At 44.5% G+C, this 24858-nt stretch overlaps 1 protein-coding gene across 5 annotated transcripts in view; it reads right to left on the reverse strand.

Annotated features, from left to right (window-relative positions):
* The window catches only part of GSDMC (gasdermin C), a 117568-nt gene extending 103009 nt beyond the window's left edge, over nt 1-14559 (reverse strand). For 2 of the 5 annotated variants that reach the window (XR_008536841.2, XM_063817368.1), the window contains exons 1-3: nt 14245-14546; nt 11403-11571; nt 2260-2504 (exon numbers count right to left, since the gene is read on the reverse strand). The gene's annotated coding sequence lies outside the window, so the exon portion shown is untranslated. Of the gene's footprint in view, nt 1-2259; nt 2505-11402; nt 11572-14244 lie in introns of all 5 variants that reach the window. The other 3 variants (XR_008536842.2, XM_054657019.2, XM_054657018.2) reach the window with 3 other exon arrangements.
* Between the last annotated feature and the right edge of the window lie 10299 nt (nt 14560-24858).

The raw sequence follows: 24858 nt of genomic DNA on the forward strand, positions 1-24858 counted from the left end.
TTATGCTCTGCTTCCTTTTAAATATAACTTCCAGTTTCAGATCATCTATTTGCTCACACATATAAGCAAATGCTATCAGATGCAGCCAGGCCACATCTTGAACACTTTGCAGCTTCAAAATTTCTTCCACCAGATACCCTAAATCATCTCTCTCAAGTTCAAATCTTTAGGGCAGAGGCACAATACCTCTAACCTCTTTGCTAATGCATAACAAAACTGACCTTTGTTCTAGTTCCCAATAAGTTCCTCTTCTCCATCTAAGACCACCTCAGCCTGGACTTCATTGTCCATATCACTATCAGTACTATCAGCATTTTGGTCACAATAATTTAAGAAGTCTTTAGGAAGTCCCAAACTTTCCCTCGTCTTTCTTTCTTCTTCTGAGCCCTCCAAACTGTTCCAACCTCTGCCTGTTACCCTGTTCTAATGTCACTTCCACATTTTCAGGTATCTTTATAGCAATGCCCCACTCCTGTGTAACAATTTTCTGTATTAGTCCATTCTCGCATTGCTATAATTACCTGAGACTGGGTAATTTATAAAGAAAAGAGGTTTAATTGACTCACAGTCTCACAGACTTCACAGGAGGCATGGCTAGGGATGCCTCAGGAAACTTACAATCATGGCAGAAGGCAAAGAGGAAGGAGGCACAACTTACATGGCCAGAGCAGGAGGAAGAGAGAGAAGGAGGAGGTGCTACACACTTCTAAACAACCAGATATTGTGAGAACTCACTATCAGGAGAACAGCAATGGGGAAATCTGCCCTCATAATCCATTCACCTCCCACCAGACCCATCCTCCAACACTGGGGATTATAATTCAACATGAGATTTGGGAGGGGGACACAGATCCAAACCATACCACACAATCACCTCTGTGGCTACCACCACTGGGACTGCACTGGGTCTTGCCCAGAGCCCTATCCAGGCCCAGAGATGCTATCCAGAAGCCAGGGCCTGAAGAAATCTACCTGGTGCTCTATTCTACTGCAGCTGAGCTGGAGCAGAAACCACCCTATCCTTCCCACTCTTCCCTTCTCTTTCCAAAGACAGAGGAGTTTCTCCCCATGTCTACCACCACAGGCCCCAGAGAATACTGCCAGGGTACTGTCAATGTTCACTTAAGGCCCAAGAGCTCTTCAGTAAGCTCATGGTGAATGCTGCCAGGCCTGGGCCTTACTCTTCAGGGCAGTGGGCTCCCCTCTGGTAGGTTCAGAGATCTCATCCAACAGCCAAGACCTGTACTTAGGGACCTAAAGAGCCTGCTTGGTGCTCTTCTCCACTGCAGCCAAGCTGGTATCTAAGCTCAAGACAAAGTCACCTTTACTCTTCTTTTTGCTTTTCTCAAGCAGAAGGGGGTTTCTCCTCATAGCTACCACAACTGTAAATGTACTGAGTCACACCTGAACCTAGCACATCTCAGAGTCTCACCCAAGGCCCACAGCGTGTACTAACTGGTTACTGCTGCTGATTATATTATTCAGGACCCAAGGGATCTTTAGTCATCTAGTGATAAATCTTGCCAGGACTGGGTCCTTCCTTTCAAGGCAGCAGTTTCCCTTCTGTGCCAGGGTGTGTGTTTAGAAATGTTGTCCGTGAGCTAGGGTCTTGAATGGGGGCCTCACAACTCTGCCCGGTGCCCTATCCTTCTGTGGCTGAGGTGGTATCCAAGTTGCAAGACAAAGTCCTCTTTACTCTTTCCTCCCCTCAAGTGGAAGGAAGGGGTCTCTTTTAGAGCTACAAGTTGTACTGCCTGGGGTTGGGGGAGGAGTGACATAAGCATTCCATTAGGTTCCCTGGCTGGCGTCTCACTAGGTCAAATGCTCCCAAAGTCCACTGGCTCTGAAACACACCCAGCACCAGGACTTGCCTAGGAATTGCAGTCCTTGTGACCCATTCAGCCTTTAAAGTTTTTGTAGAACCCCAGAGCATTTTAGCCCATGGTGAGCCTTGCTGAAACTCAAGTTCTGACTGCTGGGATGGGTGATTCCCCTCTGGCTAAGGCAGGTCTAAATGCTCCCTCTGAGAGCACTGACCGAATTCTGCCCAGGGTTGACAGCACTGCTTTCCAATGCAAAGCCTCACAATCGCTGCACTCTCCCTCCTCCAAGCACACAGATTCTCTCTGTACCACACAGCCAGCCATTGCTGGGGTGATGGAGAAGGGGTGGTGTCAGCAATTCAAGACTGTCTTTCCTATTCTCTTCAGTGCATCTTTCAGCAATATGATGTTAAAACCAGCTACTGTGATTGCTCACCTGAATTTTGGTTCTTATAAACGTGCTTGTTTATGTATATAGCTGTTAAATTCGGTGTTCCTGTAGGAAGTACAATTGGTGGAGGCTTCTGTTCTGCCATCTTTCTCTGCCTCCTCAGGTTGTGGTTTTGCAGAGTCTTTTGTGACAGTTCTTGTTATCAGGCATTCCTGCATGAGTCCCTCCTGTCATGGCCTTTTCTTGCTCCATTTGTCAGAATTTTTTATGCAAGTGACTCCATTTTTATTCTGAAAAATTTCACAGTCCAACAAACCATCAGTACTTTTTGATTAGGCTTAGAATAAAAGAGATTTAGTATTATGACCATTATAATAAATAGCCAAGAAAGTTACTGACACATTTTCTTATTCTCCACCCCAAAGCACCCTACAACATCCCAGAGGATGGGTATAAAGGATAAAATATGGGAAACCAAACATGTAGCAGCAGCTAAGTATGTCTGATTCTCCTAGGTGGGAAACAGCATCTTGTTAAGGAAACAGCAATCTTGGAAAACATGAAAAGAAAACTCCAAGTTTCTTCTGCAAGGAATCATGCTAAGTCTATAAATAGCACCCTCTTGTTATTTATCTCTACAACAGCCTCTGCTTCACTCCTGGCAAGCCTATTTGGCATCGTCAAAGAAAATCAGAACTGGACAGCAGTTAAAGGGGCAGCAAAAGTAATTTATTTAGGAACTATTGCAGTGAGAGGTAAAATAGATAGAACTCTGCTCAATACTGAACACAACAAGGAAAAGTAGGGAGTTTACCAAAGCAGCATGGTGGGTCAGTGAATGGAAAATTACTATGAAGGTAGGGTAATTTTTGCTAAACTGACCTTGGAGGATTCTTGCTGCAGGCAGGCCAAGGTGATCAAATATCACCTGGGGAATGGTGGGAGAATAAGGAATTTGATCAGATTTGAGGGTGATCAGGTATTTAGGATGGGAATTCTGGCTAAACCCACTCAACAGGATTTTTTTTTCTAAAACTGGGCAACACAGGACAACAGGGAAGCCCAAAGTCGAGGTCTAGTTGAGAAGAGGGCTCAGAGGAACCTGCCTAAAGTGTGGTCAAGGAGGTAGTCTTTGTCTAGATATAGAGGTTAATGAGACAGAATCCCAGACCCAAAGAGCTTGCCTTTTAGTGTGGGAGCCAGACAAGGCACATGTTTTTTAAAAAAAGAAGAAATATGACAGTTTCAAGGACTAATAAGAGTTATAGGCTGAGTGCGATGGCTCACACCTATAATTCTGGTGCTCTAGGAGGCCAAGGCAAAAGGATTGATTGAAGCCAGGAGTTCAAGACCAGCCCGAGCAACATAGTGAGATGCCATCTCCCAGAAAAATAAACATAGAAAAATTAGCTGGGTGTAGGGTCATCCTCCTGTAAGTCCTAGCTACTTGGCAGGATTGTCCGAGCCCAGGAGTTGAGGTTACAGTGAGCTATGATCTTGCCACTGCTGGACTCCAGTCTGGGTGACAGAGGAAGAGAAAGACCCCATTTTTAAAAGAAAAAAAAAGTTGTTGACAAAATAAATGAAATTAAATGGCAAAGAGAGAGTTGGCAGTGAGGGTACTATCACAGGGTGCTCACCTCTAAGTTTGAGTGGGACATGAATGATAAGAAGACAGGCATGACAAAAACTGGCAGAAAGCATTCCTCAGTGAAGAAAAGCGAGTGGAAAAGCCCTCAGATGGGCACAAGCCTGGCCTGGTAAGAGGCAGGAAGAAGAGCAACATGGTTGGTTCTTAGGGAACAGAAAGAGGATGAGGAGACAAGCAGGAGCCAGGAAGTCTGGGCCTTTCTCCTTCTCTTTGCCACTTCCAGTAAATTCACTAGGTGCTCACTGGTCTGCCTTGATCCTGGCAAGGACTCACAGCCTAGTTATCTCATTTCTGTTCCCTAAAGATCATCCTGCTAGGACGTGGCTTAGGACTTAGGACTTATTCCAGCTACTAACAGGAAGGAACAAGACAGAGCACGAAAGTGAAATAAAAATGGTTTGAAACACTTTCAGTGAATGAATGTTGCCATTTGAGTGTCAGTTAGAGGATTTCCCAGAAAACTTACAGTTGTGGCCTTCCTGTCCTACAGTTTCCCCTCCTAGGGGAACTTCACTTACTCCACAAGGCTAAGGGGAACAATTGAGAAAACATGGGTTTGGGTAAGTTGTCGTTTTTACAAATCTCCTTTCTCTTTATCTTTAAAATAAAGGTTGTTGCAAGATTGGATTACATAATCTGTGCAGTTAATTCCTGGTATACAGAGCTCCACATGGAAGGAGTTCAGAGGTGCTCCCCAGGGCCTTAGCACTCCTGCCCATCCCAGCCACTGACGATCATGTCTACATCTCTTCAGTCCTGTGCTGATGTTTCTCGAGGATTATGGTCTAGTTGGCACAACAGTGAGGCTTCTGGGTTTTTATATTTAACCATTTCATGCCCATCTTCGTGAAAGTTATAGCCTTGTCCTATTTCAGTCACAGCAACTTTGCATAAATGCTTGAAAAGCATGGGTTTTGCAGTACCAAGCAGGGAATTTACACACATATATAAAGCAGTCTTCTAGTTGATGAATACAAATCAGTTTGGTCAGCTTGATCTTAACTACAGTGGCATAAGACAGGCGTATGTTTACCTATTGGAAGGAAAATTCTCCTTCTCTTTGCCACTTCCAACAAATTCACCTGGTGCTCACTGGTCGTCCACAAGATTTCTTTCAGGTTTTTCTTCATATTGAAAGAGGCTCAACTTATATGATAAATTTTATTAGCTAGCACTAAAAGAAATAAGTAACCCTGAAGTCAAAGCTTTAAATATGAAAAAAATAAGGCATGAGATTCTTTTAGTAAATGGGATGCAGGATATGTAATATTTCTTGGCCAGCTACAAAGTTAATTGATTTTCCTACCTATTGAGGGTTCACCTGTCAACTTCCAGAGGCACTGCACAATGTCCAGCACCTGAGGGGATGTGTAATTCAGAACAAATAAGAAGGTGTTCTTCCCCAACTCTTACTCTTTTCCTCCTGCCTTATATCCCAGGAAACTGTTGGATTGATGGACCGAGAACCATTATTTCTGGAGCAGTGCATAAGAGAAGGGAGAACCTGTATGTGGTAACAGAGGCCACAGAACTGATCGGGACTCCTGTGCTAAAGGACAATAGCAGGATGATTGATTTCAGCAAATGTCCATCCTCGGAATACTTATGTCAAGATACAGAGCCACTGACTGAGTGTTGTGGCTCACACCTGTAATCCCAGTAATTTGGGAGGTCAAGGTGAGAGGATTGCTGGGGCCCAGGAGTTCAAGATCAGCCTGATCAAATGTGGCAAGACTCTGTCTCTACAATTTTTTTTTTAATTAGCCAGGCATGCTGGTACATCCCTGTGGTCCCAGCTACTCAAGAGGCTGAGGTGGGAGGATCACTTGAGCCCAGAAGATCAAGGCTGCAGTAAGCTGTGGTAGTGCCACTGTACTCCAGCCTGGGAGAGAGACCAAGATTCTGTTTCAAAAAAAAAACACAGAGCCACCCTAAAGTGGAATGGGGACACCAAGAGCAAGCCAGCCCAGCCTCACTTCCAAGAGGGGACTGGATCCTAATCAGGACCTGTTTCTGGGAGGTCAGAAGGGGTGGGGTAATTATTTCCCACTTCTTGGGTGCCATGAAAACCTGACTCCTCTCCTGAGACTATATTCTAACATTCTCATTTATGGTGCTTTAATATATGAGATTATTCAGTATTGATAAAATTGAAAGTCAATTTAATTATGTGATACTACATTTTGCTTTGGGTAAATGATGGATTCTAGAAGATCTAAAGGGGTGCCTGCTATACTACCTACATGTTTGGTTTTATAGCTGGAAAAAAAAATAAGGAACCAACAGCAACAAACCTTCGCAGTTAAAGTACCCTAAATGCTATAACATCCTGAGCAGAAATGTTTTATGGCATGAGACTGAAAAATCTTCAAGCACATGTGATTTACCTAAGTCACTCACAATAACCAACTATAATATTTTAAATTAACTTAACCAAATGCATTTATCAAATGTGTATTCACTTAAAGAGTATGCTAGGGACATAGAAAGTTTGTGAGTGTGTGTGTGTGTGTGTGTGTGTGTTACAATATTAAATAATATGCAATGTGTTTTATGTGTCATTTGTCCGCACTTAAGAGCTTTAGAAACTAAAGAAAAGTAACTGGGAAGTGAAATGACCTTCCCAAGTTTAGTTGGTGAGTTACTCCTAGAAGAGGACTCGCCAAGGTTGGTGAGTTAGTCCCGCAAGAGGCACAGGCCCCACTGAGGTCTTTTGATTCCAAGCCCCATAAACAAAGGCACTTAAACCAAATAAAACATCACTCTCGTTTGAGATTGCTTTGATACCGAGCTTTAGGTTTCCACCTCCTTGAAATGGTGGACTGGGCTTTGTGAGAAGGAGGCAGAAGCCCTGTATTCTTTCACACAGGGCAGCTGCTCAGCTGAAGTGGTATACTTTGGTTCTTTTCTCTTCTGTGTGTATTTTCTATAGGTATTTTCTTCTTTTTTTTATTATACTTTAAGTTTTGGGGTACATGTGCACAATGTGCAGGTTTGTTACATACGTATACATGTGCCATGTTGGTGTGCTGCACCCAGTAACTCATCATTTAACAAAATATCTCCTAATGCTATCCCTCCCCTCCTCCCTTCCCCCACCCGACAACAGGCCCCAGTGTGTGATGTTCCCCTTCCTGTGTCCACGTGTTCTCATTGTTCAATTCCCACCTATGAGTGAGAACATGCGGTGTTTGGTTTTTTGTCCTTGCGATAGTTTGCTGAGAATGATGGTTTCCAGCTTCATCCATGTCCCTACAAAGGACATGAACTCATCATTTTTTATGGCTGCATAGTATTCTATAGGTATTTTCTTTGTGGTTATTACTACAAGGATTACATAAAACATTTTATAACTACAACTGTGGATTATAGGCTGGTAACAATGTAACTTTAATTGGATAATAAAACTCGACACTTATTTCTCTCATCACTACACTTTACATTCTTCATGTCAGAGTTTATGCCTTTTTAAGATATAACATCTTTGTCACTCAGGCTGGAGTGCAGCAGCACAATCACAGCTCACCGCAGCCTTGAACTCTTGGGCTCCAGTGATCCTCCTGCCTCAGGATCCATAGTAGCAGGAATTATGGGTACACACTACCACACCAGTTAATTTTAAAAGAATTTTTTAGAAGTGGGGTCTGATATGGTTTGGAATGCATCCCCTCCAAATGTTGAATTGTGATCCCTAATTTGGAGGTGGAACTTAGTGGGAGGTATTGGATAATGAAGGTGGATCCCTTGTGAATGGCTTAGTGTCACCAGGTTGATGATGAGTGAGTCCTCACTATTTGTTTACATGAGTGCTAGTTGTTTAAAAAGGCCTGGCACCTCTTCCTCTCTCTCTCTCTCTCACTTCCTCTCTCTCCACGTGACACACCTGCTCCCCCTTTACCTCCTGCCATGAGTAAAAGCTTCCTGAGGCCTCACTAGAAGCCAAGCAGAAGCTGGTGCCATGTTTATACAGCCTGCAGAATCATGCGCCAAGTAAACCCTTTTTATTTATAAATTACAGTTATTTCTTTATAACAATGTAAAATGGACTAATACAGGAAGGAAATTGGTGTTGAGGGATGGGACATTGCTATAAAAATACTTGAAAATGTGGAAGCAGCCTTGAAACTGGGTAATGGGCAGAGGTTACACAAGTTTGGAGGGCTCAGAAGAAGAAAGAAAGACAAGGGAAAATTTGGAACTTCTTAAAGACTTGTTAAGTTGGTTGTGACCAAAATGCTGATGGACAGTGAAGGCTAGGCTGATGAGGTCTCAGATGGAAATTAGAAACTTAATGAGAACCGAAGCAAAGGTCACCTTGTTATGCCCTAGCAAAGAACTTGGCTACATTATGTACATGTCCTAGGGATTTCTAAGCAGGGAGTATTCAAGATGTAGCCCAGCTGCTTCTAACAGCCTATGATCAAGTATGGGAGCAAATGAATGACTTAAGGTTGGAACTTACATTTAAAAGGGAAACAGGGCATAAAAGTTTGGAAAATTTGCAACCAGGCTGCGTTAGAGAAGGAAAGAGGATTTTCAAGACAGAAATCCAAGAGGGTTGCAGAACAACCACTTGCTAGAGAGATTTGCATGACTAAAAGGAGCCAAGTGCTACTAGCCAAGATGATGGGGAAAAAGACCATAAGACATTTTCAGAATCTTCTACACTGCCCTTCAATCACAAGTCCAGAGGCCTAAAAGGACTGAATGGTTTCAGGGGCCAGGTCCAGGGCACCACTCTGCTGTGCCATCTTGGTAAGCTTGTCTGCCCCATCCCCACTCCTCCAGCTCCAGCCTTGGCTCAAAGGGCCCCTGATACAGCTCAGACTGCCACTTTGGAGAATGCAAGATGCTGTAAGCCTTGTTAGCTTCCATGGCATGTTAAGTCTGCAGGATCAGACAATACAAGAGTAAAGGAGGCTTGGCAGCTTCCACCTAGATTTCAGAGGATGTATGAGAAAGCCCAGGTGCTCAGACAGAAGCCTGGCACAGGGCCAAAGCCCCTGCAGAATGACTCAGCTAGGGCAGTGCCAAGGGGAGATATGGGGTTGGAACCCCCACAGAGAGTCCATACTGGAGCACTGCTTAGAGCAGCTGTAGGAACAGAGCCACTGCCCTCCAGACTCTAGGATGGTAGAGCTGCTGGCAGCTTCTGACATCAGTCTGGAAAAGCCACAGGAGCAGAGCTGGCCAAACCCTAGGGAGCTCACCCCTCACACTATGATGCATACCATGGAGTAAAGGATTATTTTGGAGCTTTAGGGTTTAAAGCCTGCCCTGCTGGATTTCAAATTTGTGTGGGACCTATTGCCCCTTTCTTTTGATTGATTTCTCCCTTTAGAATGGAAATGTTTACCCAATGCCTGTACCACCATTGTATCTTAGGAGAAAATAACTTGGTTTCGATCTTAGAGGCTTATAGGTGGAAGGCACATGCCTTGAGTTTCAGATGAGATTCTGGACTTTTGAGTTGATGCTGAAACAAGTTGACCCCTTTGAGGACTACTGGGAAGAGATTATTGTATTTTGCCATAGAAGGATGTGTGATTTGGGGAACGAGGGGTGGAAAGATATGGTTTGGATGTGTGTCCCCTCTGAATCTTATGTTGAAATGTGATCCTCAATGTTGAAGGTGGGGCCTGGTGAAAAATGTTGGATTAGGGGGACGGATCCCTCACGAATGGCTTAGTACCATCCCCTTGGTGATGAGTGAGTTCTTCTATTAGTTCATTCAAGAGCTGGTTGTTTAAAGGAGCTTGGCATATTTCTTGCTCCCTCTCTTGGCATATGACACACCTGCTCCCTTTCCACCTTCCAACTTGAGAAAAAGCTCCCTGACACCTCACCAGAAGACAAGCAGATGCTTGTCCCATGCATGAACCGTGAGACAAATAAAACAATTTTCTTTATAAATTACCCAGTCTCAGGTTTTCCTTTACAGCAGTGCAAAATGGACTTGCTATGGACTTGCAATACAGGGTCTTGCTATGTTGACCAGATGGTTTTTGAACAATCTTGATCTCCAGCAATCCTGTTGCCTCAGCCTCCTAAGTAGCTGGGATTAGAAACATGAGCCAACATGCCTAGTGGTTTATATATTTTATATTGTATACCCATCAGTGATTTGTATAGTTATAGGTATTCTTAATACTTTTGCTTATTTTTTAACTATATATGAAAATTAAAAATGATTTATACAACACCAATTTACAATATTACAGTTTTCTGTATTTGTATATTTACCTTCTCCAGTGAGTGTTATACTTTCATATGCTTTCATGTTGTTATTTAACATCCTTTTGTATCAACTCAAAGGACTCTCTTTAGCATTTCTGGTAAGGCAAGTTTAATGGTGATAAACTGCACAAACCACCATGCCCAGCTAATTTTTGTGTTTTTTGTAGAGACAGGGTCTCATTCTGTTGCCCAGGCTGGTCTCAAATTCCTGAGCTCAAGCAATCTGTCCACCTCAGTCTCCCAAAGTGCTGGGATTACAGGCATGAGCCACCTCACCCAACCCCCTTGGGCTGTCTTAACTCTTTCTTCTCTTTATTTGTCTCTATAATTTTAAATTACCTTTCTTTGTGTTTGCTGTTTCTTCCTTCTGCTTCATCAAGTCTGTTAAAACCTTCTATTGGATTTTTAGTTTAATTATTATATTCTTCAGCTTCAGAATTAATGTTTGTTTTCTTTTTTTGGTTTTTATCTCTTTGTTGATATTCTCATTGTGCTCATTTATGATTTTCCTGATTTCATTCAGTTGTCTGGATATGTTGTCTTGTAACTCTCTAGCTTCCTTAAGACTACTGTTTTGAGTTCTCTGTCAGATATTTACAGATTTCTATTTCTTTAGGGTTTGTAACTGGATATTTATTTTGTTCCCTTGGTTATGTCATAGTTCCCTCATGCGTCATGTTCCTTATCACTTTGTATTGGTGTTGACACATTTGAAGAAATAGACACCTCTCCTAGTCTTTATGGAGTGGCTTCAAAAGGAAAGACTTTCACTAATCAGCCTGGCTAGAGATTTTGAGAGCCTCTCAAATATTTTCCATGAATGTTCACATCCTACATCTCTCCATCTCTCCTGGGAAAGAAAGCTGAAGGTTATACACCTTCTCTCAAACTTGCAGAGCCATGTTGACTGCACTAAGCCATCTGCCCCTTTTCCCTAGGGCAGTGCACTGAAAGGTTGAGACATTTAATGCACATTCTACTATTCTTCCTCTCTCCTTGGAGAGGGATCTCAGGGTTATGCACCTTCCTCCAATCTTGCAGAGCCCTGCTGCCTACAGTAAGCCATCTATCCCTTTTCTTTGTCCTTGGCTGCCTCTAAACATTCAAACTATGCTTGCAGCATTTCAGTAAAGACAGAAACAAGTCCTTTGTGCAGGATCACAAAAGGCTGGGATGTTGAATAAAGGTTTCACTCTCTTTTACCCACTAAAGAAGTCATGAGCCAAGGTGATCTCTCAGCACAGAGCTTTGCTGGCTTGGAGGAGGGCTGACTCAGGTAAAGTGAAATTTCTCTTCTTACCTGTTTCAATGCAGCTGTTCTTTGTTTTGTGCTCATCTGGGTTACCACAACTTCTTAACTGGATTCTGGACTTTTCATAAAGGTATTTTTGTCCATATGTCATCATTAAATCAAAGGTTCTGTGGAAGATGAGGGCTGGAATTCCCACTCCACTTCTTCATGCTTTTGACTGAAAATGAAAGTTGTGCAATTTTATCAGTTAAGGGAAAAGCAATTAAAAAACAGTATATCAGTTGACTTAACTATATCAAATAACTGTGGGTGCCTGAAAAGGTCAATGAAGAAAAATTTAGAGTAAACTGAAGAAACTATTTGCCACAAAATGATAGAATCAATACCATTGCCATATACAATTTTTTAAACTACAGAACTTAACAAATGAGTAAAGGACAAAAGTAGATAACTCATCAAAGAAATACAAAACAAATGAACATTTAAAAGTGTTGAAGATCACTAGCAATAAAAGTAAATAATATTGAGATTGCATTTTCACTTGGATTTAGGAAAGTTATTATTTTATTTTATTTTATTTTATTTTAGACAGTGTGTTGCTCTGTCACCCAGTCTGGAATGCAGTGGATTAAACACAGTTCACTGCAGCCTCAACGACATAGGCTTAATTGATCCTCCCATCTCAGCCTCCCAAGTAGCTGGGACTACAGGTGCACACCACCATGACCAGCTAATTTTTTTTTTATTTTTTGTAGAGTCAGGGTTTTACCATGTTGCCCAGGCTGATCTCAAACTTCCAGGCTCAAGTGATCTACCTGCCTCAGTCTTTCAAAGTACTGGGATTACAGGTATGACCCTCCACACCCAGATTAAAGTTATTTAAAAATACAAATACTTTGCAGTGCTGCCAATAATATAGTAAAACCAGAACTCATCTAAATATTGGTGGGAACATAAGCTAGTAAAATATTTCTAAGCTTGTAGTAGTAGGTATTAAAATCATTTTTTGAAGTTCGTGTTCTTTGAATCAGTAATTTTGCACATACAAATATGTCTTAAGAAAATAATCCAAAAGTTAAACAAATATTTAGGTATAGATACTTATTATGGCATTATTATGATACTAAAGAACTGAGGGTACCTAAATTACCAACATTATGGAAATTAAGTTGGCACAATAACTTAAGTTTTATTCTGCATCCTGGAGACCCTCCCAAGAGCAGAGTGGGGAGGGAGTCCTTGTCCTCTCCCTTCCGAAATGCTGAGTCCCAGCTGGAGATCATCCTGATTCCTCTAGGGCTCCGCTCGTCTGAGAAAAGGGAATCCTCTCACCCCATCATTCACTCTCACACTCTGCTACCTATATCTACAACGTCACTATATCTGGTCCTGGGAGCGTCCTGGTGTCAGTTACCACCTATTGGTGGCCATAAACAGAAAAAGGCTAAACCCTCCAAACTTGTGCACTTAGCAGACTCCGCTTCTACAAAGACCAGCCATATCCAAAGCAGCTCTCTAGTGAGGAGTCGGCATGAGAATCGGATTCACACTTCAGAGAGAGGTCAGAGACTCCTGCTGAGGGCACCAGGAAATAGTGGTGCTCTTCAAGATCATGGTGAACCATACGGTGATTTTAATTTAGAGAGGGAAAGAAAAGAAACTCCATTTTCAAAAATAGCCTATTTCGTATGTGTTGACAAGCAGGAAGTGAATGAAGTCAGAAGGTTAATCTCATAGCAGAGCCTGCAAGTCACGACCTGACCACTAGGAGACGAACGAGGCGTCTCTGAACACAATCCAGGCCTAGGGGTCAAGGGAACCAACCTGGCTTGTGCCAGTGCAGGAAACGCTGGCCTGACACCAAGGACTTAACCCTCATAGCAAGTCAAGAAGGAAAACACTGTGCGGAACTGTTCAATAATTTCCAATAGCCTCTGCTGTGTAACTTCAGAGGAAATTCGAATCCATCTTTAAGTATCAGCTGTTGGGAAAATATAATTAAAAACGAAATCTTCTTCCAACCCAGAAAACCTGTATCCATAGGTAGTAGAAAAAGAAAACACTTTTTTTAATTGAATAAGCATTAAACTACAAGCAATCCACTAAGAGACTGCAAAGACAAGGATAAAATTGTATCCTTTATATATACAAGCAGATATCACCAATTACATACTTGTTTTCAAGATAAGCAATAACTAGTTCCCAAGTATGAGGATCTGACAGCACCATCTGTCAGACACGGTGCATCCCAGATTCACCTGGAAATTGGTGTGACCACCTGTTAGCGAATTGGCTTTATCCAGAGAAAAAACAAACCTCTAATATCTTTATGGCAGGAGGTAATTTTGCAATGTGAAGCAAGATACACCCCCTCCCCACCTCGCCTAGTTAGGGTCCTATCTTCCCACAGAAAATAGAAGATAAGGTTGTTTCCATTTGAAAGACAGGTAGGTTCTCAGGTCCTTGAGAAAGACATTCCCAAGTCGTCAAGCTGATAAACAACCTATCTAGTTTTCAAACGGATTTATATACAGTTTTTTGGGGGTTTTTTTGTTTTTTGTTTTTTGTTTTTTTCTGAGACAGGATCTCACTTTGTCACCCAGGCTGGACTGCAGTGGTGCAATCACAGCTCGCTGCAGTCACTAACTCTCAAGCAAAAGCGATCCTCCCACCTCAGCCTCCCAAATAGCCAGAACTGCAGGTACACAACACCACACCTGGTTAATTTTTGTATTATTTGTAGAGACAGTCTTTCACTGTGTTGACCAGGCTGGTTTTGAAGTCCTGAGTTCAAGCGATTCCCCTTCCTCAGTCTCCCAAAGTGCCGTGATTACAGAAGTGAGCCACCGCCCCTTATTTATACATTTCAAAGATAAGCGAAAGTACTTACAAGTTTTCTAAATTTAAGAAAAAGGAGGCCAGGAAACTCTCTTCCCTTATGTTCAACTGGGAGAATTAGCCTTATTTTTAATTTCTATTTGTCCTTAAACAGCCTTCTCTCGCAAATAATGGAAATGAGACCTTCTCTCCCTGGCTGACGCAAGGAATGGAGTTACATGTCCAGCAATGCAACTGATACCAATTCATCTTCACCTTATCCAGTTCAACAGGATCTTTCCCCTAACCTGACAACACGCTCGGGTCTCTGCCATAAACCCTCTTCTCCAAGTGCCTCCCCCCGCCCTCCCCCCCTCCGTTAGTTGTCACCTCCTCCCACCCATTGTCTCCTCACAGCGACATATTTCAAGAGTCATTTACATGCTGGGTTGTCACTTCCTCCCCTGGCATTTCCATACACCTCAACCACTGCTGGCCACCCTCCAGTGAATGTACTCATTAGCCACTAACAAACACAGCTTGATCACTCCATCATAGGAACTCTCTTCTCCCTGGATACCAAGACACCACGGTCTGTGGGGTCTCTTTTTATTGGATTCTATTTTGTCCCTTTCAAAGGCTCTTTTCCCCTCCTGAACACTTAACTTTCAGTTTTCTGCTACCTTCAGACCTCAATACATTTCTCTCCATGAATTTGAAATCACCCAAGAAGATGGCGGGCTTGGGAGTGGAGGAGGGAAGGAGGCCCCATGACAGCAAGACCAAGAGCAACAGGAAGACAAGCCTGCATGAAAAGGGAGGAAGGAAGCCGAACTTCTTTACCTTATAAAGGCAGTTCTCCAGTGTTAGAGGGCAGAATCATCACTAGAAGGTCCTATTTTTAAATGCAGGCTCCAGCTGGGCATGGTGGCTCACACCTATAATCCCAGCAATTTGGGAGACCAAGGCAGCAGATCACTTGAGTTCAAGACCAGCCTGGCCAACATGGTGAAACCCCATCTCTACTAAAAAAATACAAAAATTAGCCTGGTGTGGTGGCACATGCCTGTAATCCCAGCTACTTGAGAGGCTGAGGCAGGGGAATCGTTTGAACCTGGGAAGCGGAGGTTGCAGTGAGCCAAAGTCGTGCCACTACACTCCAGCCTGGGCGACAGAGCAAGAATCCATCAAAATAAAATAAAATAATAAATGCAGGTTGCAAGGCCTTCTTTCAGAGAGCCTGATTCAGAAGATACAGTGAGGTCAGAGATCAATTTAACAATCATTCCAGATGATTCTAATGCCAGGGGTGGGGAGCCAGGCCACACTGAGGAAAGCTGCCACACCTGGTCTGACAGAGGGAGCTGGGGAGGCTGATGCAGAGCCCATGAAAGACTAAGCAGCAATGATCTCAGCATCCCTTGGCTTTGCTAACCAGGCAGCTTCTTCTTCCAGCCAGTCTTCTCATCTCAGATGACAATAAGCACAAAATCTTTCAAGTAGCGGAGTTTCAGAGCTAGGCAGGTCCTCTGCCTGGATCCTGGGCCCTGCTGAGCCCTGACCCCCTTTGGATGCTGCTATGGTTTGGATATTTGTCCCCTCCAAATCTCATGTTGAAATGTGATTCCTAATGTTAGACGTGGGGCCTGGTGGGAGGTAATTGGATTGGGCGGGGGTGGGGGGCGGGTGGCGGGGGGCAGGTGGCAGGGTGGATCTCTCACAAATGGTTTAGTTCCACGCCCTTGGTGATAAGTGAGTTCTTGCTTAGTTAGATCATACAAAAATCTGGTTGTTTAAAAGAATCTGGGACCTCTCCCTTCTATTAATATCTGTCTGTCTTGCTCCTGCTCTTGCCATATGACATACTGGCTTCCCTTCACCTTCCGTTATGATTGGAAACTTCCTGAGGCCTTCACCAGAAGCAAATGCTGGCACCACACTTCTGGTACAGCCTGCAGAACCATGAGCCAATTAAACCTCTTTTTAAAAAATAAATTACCCAGTCTCAAGCATTTATTTATAGCAATGCAAGAACAGCCTAATAAAGGCCTCAATACCATTTCAGAAGTCATCTGAGAGCCCCTCCCATCAGAGACCCAGAGGCCTAGGAGGAAATAATGGTTTCATAGGCCAGGCCCAGGGCCCCACTGCCCTGCACATTCTCAGAACACGGCTTCCCTCATCCTTGCCACTCCAGCTCCTTCCTTGGCACAAAGGGGCCCAGGTACAGCTTGGGCCACCACTCCTGAGGGCACAAGCCTTAAGCCTTGGTGGCTTCCACATGGTGTTAAGTCTGCAGATGCTCAGAATGCAAGTGTGAAGAAGGCTTGTCAGCTTCCACCTAGATTTCAGAGGACATATGGAAAAGCCTGAGTATCCAGGAAGAAGTGTGCCACAGGGGCAGAGCCCCCACAGAGAAACTCTACTAGAGTGGTGCCAAGGGGAAATGTGGGTTTGGAGCCCACACAGAGAGTTGCCACCAGAGCACTGCCTAGTAGAGCTGTGGGAAGTGGGCTACTGCCCTCCAGACCCCAAAATGGTAGCTTCATGCAGCTTATGCCCTCTGCCTGGAAAAGCTGCAAGCACTCAACTCCAACCCATGAGAGCAGACATGAGGGCTGCCCAAGGCTTTGGGATCCCATCCCTCACACCAGAATGCAGCACATGGAGTCAAGAATTATGTTGGAGCTTTAATACATAATGCCTTCTCTGCTGGGTTTCAGACCTGTATGGGGCCTATTACCCCTTTATTTTGGTCAATTTCTCTCTTTTGGAACAGGAATGTATACTCAATGCCTGTACCCCCATTGTGTCTTGGGAGTAAGTAACTTCTTTTTGATCTCACAGGTTCATGGGCAGAAGGAGCTTATCTCCAGATGAGACTTTGGGCTTTGAGACTTGGGACTTTTGAGTTAATACTGGAATGAGTTGAGACTTTGGGGGACTACTGTGAAGGTATGAATATATATTAAAATGTGACAAGGACCTGAGATTTGTGGGACCAGGAGTGAAATGATATGGTTTGGATGGGAAATGGTCAGGTGTCCTCATATAGCCCTTAATTTTTAGCAATAAAATATTAGGATGCACAGGGCACAGTGCTTCATGCCTGTAATCTCAACACTTTGGGAGGCCGAGGCGGGCAGATTGCTTGAGCTCAGGGGTTCAAGACCAGCTACTCAGGAGGCTGAGGCAGGAGAATTGCTTGAACCTGGAGGCAGAGGTTGCAGCGAGCCAAGGTTGCACTCCTCGACCTTACATGGAGAACACAAGAAGAAAAAGTCAGGAGTTCACAGGAGTTGTGTTATCTATTTTTAGAAGGTAATTAGAGATCACCTAGCCTACTCCTTTGCTTCTCTGAAGCTCAGAGAAGTGAGGTAGCTGCAATGCCTTCCATGTCACGAGACGGGTTGGTGACCGAGCTGGGCAAGGAAGCCTGTCCCAGACTCCCACAGCAGAGTCAGAGACCAGTGATCCCAGGAGTACATACTGAGGCCCTTCCTCCCACTGTCCCACCCACTATTGGATAGAATAACTTTCCAAAGGTCAAGAAGCTGGTGAGAAACAGAGCTGGGGTTCAAACTAAGGTTTCTCTGACTCTGGCTCTGCTGTGCTTAAAGAGCAACAGATTGGAAACCCCAGGTGTAGCCCCAGCAACACTTGAGGAGCAGAGGTAGAGGCCAGGCCTAGATGGAGCCCTGGCTCAGTGGCCGGGGGAGGAAGCGGTCCATGGTCAAGGAACACCGGCCACCGGGTCAAAGCAGGACATCCTCTTCTTATGAATCTTCCTCGGGTCCCCGAGACACTGCACAAGAGAAGCTCCAGCCAAATGCACACCTTTATTCCTAAACAGAAAGGCAGCGCTGCCTGCTCCTCCATCTCTCTATGTAGATCTCCCACTAAGGATGTCACGGAGCCCAACCTGGTTATGAACATCCATGCTACAGGGAGGACAGATTCATCTGCTCAGGCTGCCATTGCAAAATACCATAGACTGAGTGGCTTACACAATGGAAAATTCTCTCTCACGGTTCTGGAAGCTGGAAGTCCAAGATCAATGTGCCAGCACGGTCAGGTCTGGTGAGGGCTCTTGTCGTAGCTTGTAGAAGGCCACCTTCTCACTGTGTCCTCTGGTGGAGACAGTGAGAGCTCTGGAGACAACAAGCTCTCTGGAGTCCCTTCCTATAAGGGCACTGATCCCATCATGAGAGCCCCGCCCTCATGACGTCATCTAACTCCAGTTACCTCCCAAAGGCCTAATTTCCAAATACTGTCACTCTACTGTGAGGGATTCAGTATGAATTTGGAGGAGACACACACATTCAGACCACAACAAAGGGGAAACCAAATGCAGCCCTGTGCTGTTGGTTGCAGGGCTGGTAGCTGGAAACCCAGATCTTTTTCTTCTCCTTTTTTTTTTTTTTTTTTTTTTTTTTTTTGAGACAGAGTCTCGCTCTGTCACCCAGGCTGGAGGGCAGTGGCATGATCTCAGCTCACTGCAACCTCCACCTCCTCGGTTTAAGCGATTCTCCTGCCTCAGCCTCCTGAGTAGCTGGGATTACAGGCACGCACCACCACGCCCAGCTAAGGGTTTTCGTACTTTTTAGTAGAGGCGGTGTTTCACCATGTTGGCCAGGCTGGTCTCGAACTTCTGACCTCAAGTGGTCCACCCACTTCGGCCTCCCAAAGTGTTGGGATTACAGACGTGAGCCACTGCACCCGGCCGCAACCCAGATGTTAAAGTTGGAGAGAACTGGAGAACAAATGCAAGGCGCAGGAATGGCATGAGAACTGGCAGTCCTCATCGATGCAGGACCCATCCTACTGAAACCCGGCGCTGCAGGTCACCCGCGTCAGCCGCATTAGCAGTGGCCACAAGCTCAAACAGCCACCCTGGAGCTGTCCCTGCCAGATGCCTGTGGCCCCCACCCGTGCTCTGCCGACTCACCATCGGCTCCTCCCGGTTGTAGGCTATTTCTTCCTGCTCTGTTAACTCGGACTACACAAGGAGAAGGCTCAGGCGGAAACTGTTTCTCAATGTATAACCGCAGGGCGGCAGCAGAGAGCAGCAATAAAGATGCACTATTTTCTCAGCGATTTTGAAGCTGGTTTTTATTGGTGGTGGCTTTTTGTTCATTTAAGTACAGCACAGAGGTTAAGACTGCAAACATCATAGCTAGACTGCCCTGGGTGCAAACCCTAGGGCTGTCACTTACCAGTGGTGTGTCAGGGGCAAGTAACTGAACCTGTGCTTCAAATTCCTCTTGTTAAAATAGGGATGATAATAGTCAACCTCACCGCGTTGTTGTAAATCACCTAAGACATGTGAAGCACCTGGCTGGGACTTCGCACTCAGAAAGCCGGAGCTTGTGTTCGTATACAAAACTGTTCCGGGATGGCCTCTAGAGAACTTTACATTCAGGTTTCCCAAGCTTCCCCCATCCAAACAGGCCTGGTCCGAGAGTCCCTGGGAAGGACTCAGATCGGGCCCCCCAGGTGCAGTTACTTTGGCTCAGCCGGCGCCTCTCTATGGAACTAACAGCAGGAAAAGCACTTCTTCAAGCAGAAGATGCCTGGGCCTGAGGGGTCACACTGAGGGACTCTGGGTCAATTAAGGCAGTCGGAGCTGGGGGGCAGGGTTTAGAGAGAACAGAGTCCCCTCCACTCTCAGGCTGACCCCAAGCCACCTCTGTCCTGGTTCTCAAAGTGCAGCAGCACCAGCCTCCCGAGGGGGAGGGGTGGGGGCTTGTTAGACCTGCACCTTCTGGGGCTCCATCCTGGACCTGCTCAGAAACTCTGGGGGAGAGCCCTCCTGGTGATTCCGATGCAGCTAACGTTTGACAGCCACTGCAGTAAATAGATGGAGACTCCTGATTTTGGATGGGAAATGGTCAGGTGTCCTCATATAGCCCTTAATTTTTAGCAACAAAAATATTAGGATGCACAGGGCACAGTGCTTCACGCCTGTAATCTCAACACCCTGGGAGGCCAAGGCGGACAGATTGCTTGAGCTCAGGAGTTCAAGACCAGCCTGGGCAACGTGGTAAAACCCTGTTGTATTAGTTTGTTTTCATACTGTTATAAAGAACTGCCCAAGACTGGGTAATTTAAAAAGGAACGAGGTTTACTTGACTCAGTTCAGCATGGCTGGGGAGGCCTCAGGAAACTTACGATTATGGCAGAAGGTGAAGGAGAAGCCAGGCACCATCTTCACCAGACAGCAGGAAGCAGAAGTGCAGAGAGAAGGTGGAGAAGAGTCCCCTATAAAACCATCAGCTCTCCTGACAACTCACTATCATGAGAACAGCATGTGGGAAACTGCCCCCAAGATTCAATTGCCTCCACCTGGTCTCTCCCTTGTCACATAAGGATTATGGGAATTACAATTCAAGCTGAGATTTGGGTGGGGACACAAAGCCTAACCATATTACCCATCTCTACAAAAAATTTAAAAATTAGCCAGGCATGGTGTTCCCACTACTCAGGAGGCTTTTAAATTTTTTTAATTTAAAAATTAGCTGGGTGCACCTGTGGTCTCAGCTACTTGAGAGGCTGAGATGCGAGGATCACTTTAGCTCAGCAGGTCAAGGCTGCAGTGAGCCGTGATTGCACCACTGCACTCCAGCCTGGGTACAGAGTGAGACCCTGTCTGTCTGTCTGTCTGTCTGTCTCTCTCTCTCTCTCTCTCTCTCTCTCTCGTGCTTTTAAATATATATAAAGAGAAAGAGAGAGATATCAGGATACTTGATACACAAAGGGCAAGAGGCAGGTAGGGAGAGGAAGGCCAGGTGCCAAAATAATGGAATACCTGGATCTTCCAAAAATTCCTGGTGAGTTCAGGATGGAAAATTTCAAATCAGAAGTGTCTAGAAGAAAACTGGGGCATCCATTGCTAGAACACACAAAAGCACAACAATTATTACACAAGGCAAGAAGTGTTTCATATGAGATGGTCACAGTCACTTCAGCCTGGGGCAACCAGTGAAGACACGAGCCTTTTCTGTTCTCATACTACTTGATATTTCAGTAGCTTTTGTTTCTCTTTGTTCTTCAGGGGTAAGCAGGATAATGCAATTAGAATAGCACATGGTTTAGATCTGTGTTGTCCAATTCAATAGCAATTAGCCCATGTGGCTATTAATCACCTGCAATGTACCTATCCCAAATTCAGTTGTGCTGTAAGACTAAACTATATACCAGATTTTGAAGGATTAGTAAGAGAAAAAATAATGTAAAAGACATAATTAATATTTTTATATTGATGATGTGGTAAAATGTTTTTAATATATTGGGTTAAATAAAATGTTATATATTACATTAATTTTATTTATTTGTTTTTACTTCTTAAATGTAGCTACTAGAAAATTTTAATTATATATGTGGCTTGTATTGTATTTTTATTGGGTAGAACTGATATAGAGTAAAGGAAAACAAAAAAAGAATTCACACCCTAGTACTGCTCTGTGTCCTTAGTCAAGTCTCTCAACCTCTCTGTTCCTCTGTAAAATTGAGACAACTTTCATTATATTTTACTCATCTACTTCAGTAACAGAATTTTCACGACATTTGAATGTGATTGTGGATGTGAAAATAATTGTGAAGTGTAAAGAATGACTCAAATTTTAATTAATATCAGTCAGTAACAGGCCATGTGTTTACAGGCCATTCCTCCCTTCCACCCACCAGTTGATGACATTATTCTGGAACATTCTCTCCCTGCCTCATTCATCTCAAAAGAAATGACAAGGCACATAAAGATACCCCAAGCCTTGGCAGTGAGACTCAGGAGAAGGCATTCTGCAGCTACCCCCAAATACCCTCCTTCTCTGGTTCATGGCCCTTTAGGTGCAAAATCTGGCAGCCTCCCCAGCCCCCATGTTCTCTGCCCTGCTCCCTCCTTCCCCTGAGACAATGAGCAGAGTCCATTTTTTACCTAAATTGGGTGGGAAGGGAATGAGAAAATCAGGAAATACAGAGGATTTTTTTAAAAGACACTATCTCAGTTTTTTTTTTTTTTTTTCAGAAAAATGTGTATAAAGATATTGCACTGGGTTGAATAGTGTCACCCCCACAAAAATCTGTCTATCAGCAATCTCAGAATGTGGCCTTTTTTGGAAATAGGGTCTTTGCAGATATAATTAAACTAAAATGAGGTCTGACAAAGAGTTTCTCCTTAACCAAACTTTAGTCAGGCTCCTCTTAATTGTCTTTCCAACTAGGCTTTGACTTTTGGGCTTCCATATCTGTCCTGCATTATCCAAATTTTATGAAGAATCCTGCTAAGTCAGTTTAGCCAGAACCCCCACCCTCAATATCTGCGCACCCTCAATGTCTGACCAAATTCCTCATTCCCACCACCCCCCGAGGTGCTGTGTGATCACTTTGGCCTGCCCTCAGCAAGAATCCTGTTGGGTCCGTGTATTAGTCTGTTTTCACGCTGCCGATAAAGACATACCTGAGACTGGGAAGAAAAAGAAGTTTAATTGGACTTACAGTTCCACATTACTGGGGAGGCCTCAGACTCATGGTGGGAGGTAAAAGGCACTGCTAACATGGTGGTGGCAAGACAAAATGAGGAAGATGCAAAAGTGGAAACCCCTGATAAAATCATCAGATCTCATGAGACTTACTCAATACCATGAGAACACTGTGAGGGAATCCACCCCCAGGGTTCAAATTATCTCCCACCAGGTCCCTCCCACAACACGTGGGAATTATGGGAGTACAATTCAAGATGAGATTTGGGTGGGGACACAGAGCCAAACCGTATCATTCTGCCCCTGGCGCCTCCAAATCTCATGTTCTCACGTTTCAAAACCAATCATGCCTTCCCAACAGTCCCCCAAAGTCTTAACTCATTTCAGCATTAACCCCAAAGTCCACAGTCCAAAGTCTCATCTGAGACAGGGCAAGTCCCTTCCACCTATGATCCTGCAAAATCAAAAGCAAGCTAGTTACTTCCTAGATACAGTGGGGGTACAAGTATTGGGTAAATACAGCCGTTCCAAATGGGAGAAATTGGCCAAAACAAAGGGGTTACAGGGCCCATGCAAGTCTGAAATCCAGCAGGGAAGTCAAATTTTGAACTCCAAAATGATCTCCTTTGACTCCAGGTCTCACAACAGGTCAGCTGATGCAAGAGGTGGTTTCCAATGGCCTTGAGCAGCTCCACTTCTGTGGCTTTGCAGGGTATAGCCTCCCTCCTGGCCGCTTTCATGGGCTGGTCAGTCGAGTGTCTGCAGCTTTTCCAGGCGCACAGTGCAAGCTGTCAGTGGATCTAACATTCTGGGGTCTGGAGGACAATGGCCCTCTTCTCACAGCTCCATGAGGCAATGCCCAAGTAGAGACTCTGTGTGGGGGCTCCAATCCCACATTTCCCTTCCGCACTCCATGAGTGTCCCACGCCTGCAGCAAACTTCTCCCTGGGCATCCAGGCATTTGCATACATCTTCTGAAATCTAGGCAGAGGTTCCCAAACCCCAGTTCTTGACTTCTGTTCACTTACAGGCTCAACACCATGTGGAATCTGCCAAGGGTTAGGGCTTGCACCCTCTGAAGCCATGACCTGAGCTCTATGTTGGCCCCTTTCAGCCACAGCTGGAGTGGCTGGGATTCAGGGCACCAAGTCCCTAGGCTGCACAAAGCACGGTGCAGCCCATGAAATCATTTTCTCCTAGGCCCCTGGGAAGACATCCAACATGCCCTGGAGACATTTTCCCCATTGTCTTGGGGATTAACATTTGACTCCTTGTTACTTATGCAAATTTCTGCAGCTGGCTTGAATTTCACCTCAGAAGATGGGTTTTTCTTTTCTATCACATTGTCAGGCTGCAAATTTTCAAAACTTTTATGCTTTGTTTCCCTTATAAAACGAATGCCTTTAACAGCACCCAAGTCACCTCTTGAATGCTTTGCTGCTTAGAAATTTCTTCCACCAGATACCCTAAATCATCTCCCTCAATTTCAAAGTTCCACAAATCTCTAGGGCAGGGGCAAAATGCTGCTGGTCTCTTTGCTGAAACGTAACAAGAGTCACCTTTGCTCCATTTCCTAACAAGTTCCTCATCTGCATCTGAGACCGCCTCAGCCTGGATCTTACTGTGCATGTCGCTATCAGGCTTTTGGTTAAAGCCATTCAACAAGTCTCTAAGAAGTTCCAAACTTTCCCACATTTTCGTGTCTTCTTCTGAGCCCTCCAAACTGTTCCAACCTCTGCCTGTTACCCAGTTCCAAAGTCGCTTCCACATTTTTGGATATCTTTTCAGCAATGCCCCACTCTACTAGTACTAATTTACTATATTAGTCCATTTTCACACTGCTGATAAAGACATACCCAAGACTGGGAAGAAAAAGAAGTTTAATTGGACTTACTGTTGCACATGGCTGGGGAGACCTCATAATCATGCGGGAGGTGAAATGCACTTCTTACAAGGTGGCGGCAAGAGAACATGAAGAAGATGCAAAAGCAGAAATCCCTGATAAAACCATCAGATCTGGTGAGATTTATTCACTAAGATAACACCATGGGGGAGACTGCCCCATCCATGATTCAAATTATCTCCCACCAGGTCCCTCCCACAACACGTGGGAATTATGGGAGTACAGTTCAAGATGAGATTTCAGTGGGGACACAGCCAAGCCCTATCAGTCTGTTTAGTAAGAATTCCCCTGATGTTTCCTCTAAACA

Source organism: Pan troglodytes, chromosome 7, assembly GCF_028858775.2.
Source record: "Pan troglodytes isolate AG18354 chromosome 7, NHGRI_mPanTro3-v2.0_pri, whole genome shotgun sequence".
NCBI classification, from domain to species: domain Eukaryota; kingdom Metazoa; phylum Chordata; class Mammalia; order Primates; family Hominidae; genus Pan; species Pan troglodytes.